Below are 4,839 nucleotides of genomic sequence, written 5' to 3'. Positions count from 1 at the left end.
AAGACTAACATGTACATGCTCAGTGTTAGTTTGTCAATGATTTTTTTTTTTATGCCCAAAGGACATTTGTGCTTTGGGTGAGCTGGTTGGAGTGGATTCCTGGTGACTAAAAGCAACAGGGGAAGAATTTTAAGAAATATGATCTACAAAGTCACGAACTAAACTTTCCCAGCCATCTTGGTAAATGCCATTCTAGCAAGCTTATAGAATAATTATAACAGTTCCCTTAGGTAAGTGAGAAACATCTGTTGGCAGAACATGGCAGGTGTTAACAATTACACATACTGAACTTTTAAAAAATGTTTTTAATTAAAAGAATCTTGTTTTCTGAAAAGAAAAAGAAATCTTGAATTTGAAGATACTCTTGTTTTAAGCGTCTAAATCACATTCTGCACAAAATGGCAACGCCTCTGTCTCCTTGCACCATTTGTATTTCCTGTTTGGTTCAGATCATTGCAATCAGGAGCGAATTATAATTCATCACAGTATTTTACACAATTCATATTCTGGTCTGAGGAGCTGAACACTCACGAAATTGGTATGGAAAAGCTGATAACAGACATTTTGGTTTTATGGGCAAGGTGGTTGCCATTAACTAACTCAGACTGAATGGGCACAATACAAAAAAAAAGAAAGCAAGAGACATCTGCAAACAGATATCCGAGTGTTTTTCATACCATCTCTGGAAAAGATCCAAATAAGCAGCCCGTGTATCATATGAGCACTGTGCTACGATTCAGCTACAGTAGCTCCTAATAACCACAGGCTACGTTTACTGACCACGTACCATGAACCAGGCAGTTTCTGCACTAGCAGTTCTGTGTCCCAAAGACTATGATGCCCATTCTAATGATTCATTTACACTTATTCATCCATTGCTTTGGAGACTGGATCTTGCTGTGTTGTCCAGGCTGGTTTCAAACCAGTGCTCTCAAAACAGTGTTGTCTAGACATCTTTGTAGTCTCTGGGATAACAGGCACTTGCCGCCACATTTGGCTTTACTGATTTTAAACAAAGATCACAGACAAGCCACTTCACCTGCTCAAGGCCAAGCAAGGAGCTACACCTGACATCTAAGTGGTGGCTTTGAGGTTTCCACACAGGATTTCTTGCTCTTGGCCATGCTACTAATGTCATTATTGTGATTATTGTTATCATTATTATTTTTGCAGCATCTAGGAATAGCCAACCTCTACCATGTTTTGTCTATGCACGAGCAAAATTTACAAACATTTCAGAGTCCATGACATCATTAAAGAAAAACAAAAATGGATGTTTGGGACTGTAGCTTAGTTAGTAGAGTGTTTGCCTAGCAAGAACAAAGCTCTGGGTTCTAGTCTTAGCATGGCAGGAACAGGGTGTGGTGGCGCACACCTGTAAGCCCAGCACAATTCCAAGCCTATACTGGCTACGTAGTAAGTATGAGCCCAGCCTGGTTTGTATGGCATCATGTCTCAAAAAAAGGAGGAGAAGGGAGTGGGGATGAGGGAGAGGATGGAGGAAAGAGGGGGATGAGGAGAAGGATGAGGAAGGAGAGGAGGAGGAAGGGGAGAAGGATGAAGACGGAGAAGGAGGAGGAGGAGAAGGATGAAGAGGGGGAGGAGGAGAAGAAGAAAGATGGAGGAGGAAGAGGAGCAGGAGGAGGAAGAGGAGGGAGAGGAAAAGGGAAAGGAGAAGGGAAAAAGAAGAAAAGACATCATTTGGAATGAGAGTGAGCATATTCCAGGACACAGTCAGTTTGGGAATAATCACAGTCAGTCTATGAAGGTGTTTGTTGCAACCTGTAGAACCAAAATATCAGGAACAGAAGACCCCCTTAGTCCAGCAGTACTGGGAATGAGAGGCAAACAGCACAGGTTCAAGCACGCAGCAATTTTTCTGCATCCAGATAAACACTTAGTCCAGTCAGAAATCAAGAAAATACATGAGTATACTACTTGTATTTGATGTTCTATGACTTTCACAACATGAGGCAAGGCTATGACTCAACTCTAAAATGGCAATCTGGGTCATCCTAGATTTAAACTGGTTTAAACCACAGAAATTATAGAGGATGCTGAGTCCAGGTCAATGCCAAACCACTAAGGATTGTTTTGTCTCAAAATTACAAAGGCAAACCACACTGAAGCAGCAAAGGAGAAAGTAGTTTATCCTTCACATAGACCAGAGCCAAATGCAGTTATGTGCATCCTTGTGTTACCACAGAGACAGCCCTGAGTCATCTGCCCTTCTGCAGTTCTGACTGCCTGTTTCTAACCACACAGTAAGTTCCACATACTGGGGTCATTTTGAGACTATGCCAGTCGCTGTAGATTGAGTGGTCCCAATGGAAGCTTTGGCCACACAAGTCTTCTGTGTTTCAGTATAAAACTGACTTTAAATTTAAGAGCTTACAGCTCTGATGGTCATGGGAAAGCATGATTAAATTGGATTGCATATGTTACAGGTCTGGAAAGACGGCTCAGTGGTTAAGAGCACTTGTTGTTCTTGCAGGGGACCTAAGATTGGTGTCCAGTGTTCACATTAGGCAGTTGGGAACTACCTGTAAGTCCAGTTCCAGGGGAGCTGATGCCATCTTCCTAACTTTTCAGCCGTCCGCACACAGCGACACACCTAAACAAAAATAAATCTTTAGGATTGTTTTATTTTTCAACCCTAGGGGTAGCATTGAAGCGCAAAATATTTAGTTATACGATACAGCTAATTGCAATGTCCTTAAGCACACACAGCTTTCATAGCCTGAGTTTGGTGGATTGCAAAAAGTCAACCATGAGTGATAATTCCCAAGTTCTTCTTAAGGTGTCTTCAATTTAGTAACAGGCTAGAAGAAGCCACAGAAATTAAATTCTAGGCAGCTGCTGGTAGGTAATAAAAATATGTAAAAAATATGTAACTATTGAATGTTCCTCTGTTGGAAAGACCCAGGTAACTTTATGAACAGAGAGAGAGAGAGAGAGAGAGAGAGAGAGAGAGAAACAAAGAGACAGAGAGACAGAGAGAGAACCTACCACCAATATAGCTTTTTTTCTGTTTGAAAGCCCTTGATGCATGAACAATGATTGCTACTGTTTATTTTTAATACCTAACTTATTAAAAATACAGTTCTATGGAATCCAAACTTCACAGATTTTATACAACCCATATAGCTAACAATGCAAACCTTGTAAATTTAGTAAGGCAGATTCACTCATTTAAATCTTGATCAGAATTTTGTCATCTTCCTCTAAGCTTCATGCAGTTTTAAAAATGGACAAAAAGCTGGGCACTCAGGAGGTAGAGATAGGCAGATCTCTGTGAGACTGAGACCAGCCTAGCCTACATAGTGAGTTCCGGGCCAGCAGGGGCTACAGGGAGACCTTGTCTCAAAAGACAAAACAGAAAACAAATAAAAATGGACAAAAATTTTCATGAGTCAAAAGTTGTTTTCAATACATTTAAAGTTGTAACACAAATCAATAATTTAAATGAATATTCCTGTATTTTGCTTTTGACTTTCTGAGGTTTCATCAATAATAATTCCTTTAAAGAATTAGGGAATCTCCACGAGAGATGTCTGTGTATTTGACTGTATCAAAAGTGAACAACAATATTTCCCCTTTACATTAGTAGAACGCTTTAAACTTCAAATCTTTTCCATGGGTTATAATTTCCCATAACTCAATGGTTTTTTCTAAAAAAACTGATATGCATGTTAATGTTATTGGAATCTTATGATGCCATTTTAGTATCTCATTAGAAGCTATTGGACCATTTAGAGATTTTTATCTCCTAAGAAATAGGGAATTAAAACCATGCAGTCAAATTTTCTATCAGGACATTTGGCAAATCCCTCTTCCCACACAAACTATTGGACCATCTTTGGAATTGATTATCATGCATTACCACATATGTCCTTGGTGTCCTGTGATTTAACAATTTACTATATTTAATCTTCTCTACTTAGAAAATGGAGACAAAATGCAAATTGTTACTGTACAAATAAGTACATATTTAACAGAAGAAACAGGCCACATGTACTGTACCATTTACTGTTTCCACACCCATCTATTTAGAGTCCAGTGATCGTCTCTGCGCTTTGAGACCAAGATGCAATACATGCACCTCAAGCATTGTGTGGTGGCGGGGAGGGGGTACCCACACAGAGTTCTTACTTTAGATGTCAGTCCAAAGTTTGTTTTGAACTAAAGGCCTTTAGAAAAAGTCATATGGAAACCTTCACTATATAAGCTTCTTAAAGTATATATACATACATTATAAAAAGAGATTAAAAGGGGTTAGCTTATAACAGGGGGACATTGCACCTTCTAAACACCATAGGCTAACCAAATAAAATACCAGTGCCAGAAATGGCCTCCCTCTCCTGAAGTTGTTGCCCAGGGATTCCATAGACCCTCAAACAATACTGGCCATTGCCTCTGCTCTTGGTTACCTACCAGAACTTGATGGTAAGATGCTATTGTTGAAAACACATGCATGAGCTGTAGAATAAAGGAGGAGAAATCAGGCTGGTGCTGACTTGAAGCCTCATCTCCACTGACTAGCGTTCATAGTGCTGGAAGGTGCTATGCATGCTACTGGAAGGAAAAAAGAATCATTATCCTTACACAGCTGTGAGTCTACATCTTAATAAAAAGGAGAAAGTGGCTTGATCAAAGGCATCCATCATTCTCTGCTTCCTGACTGTAGACACAATGTGGCCAGCAGCCTCATGCTGTTGCTACCTAGCCATACCCACAAAGATGAACTTCTTGAACTGTCAGCCAAGATAAACGCTTCTTCCCTTATCTTGCTTTGGTTGGGTATTCTTTCAGAACAGCAGGTAAAGTAGCTGACACAGG

The sequence above is a fragment of the Nannospalax galili genome, unplaced genomic scaffold (assembly GCF_000622305.1).
Source record: "Nannospalax galili isolate Female #2095 unplaced genomic scaffold, S.galili_v1.0 scaffold1056, whole genome shotgun sequence".
NCBI classification, from domain to species: Eukaryota; Metazoa; Chordata; class Mammalia; order Rodentia; family Spalacidae; genus Nannospalax; species Nannospalax galili.
This window is presented reverse-complemented; position numbering follows the sequence as displayed.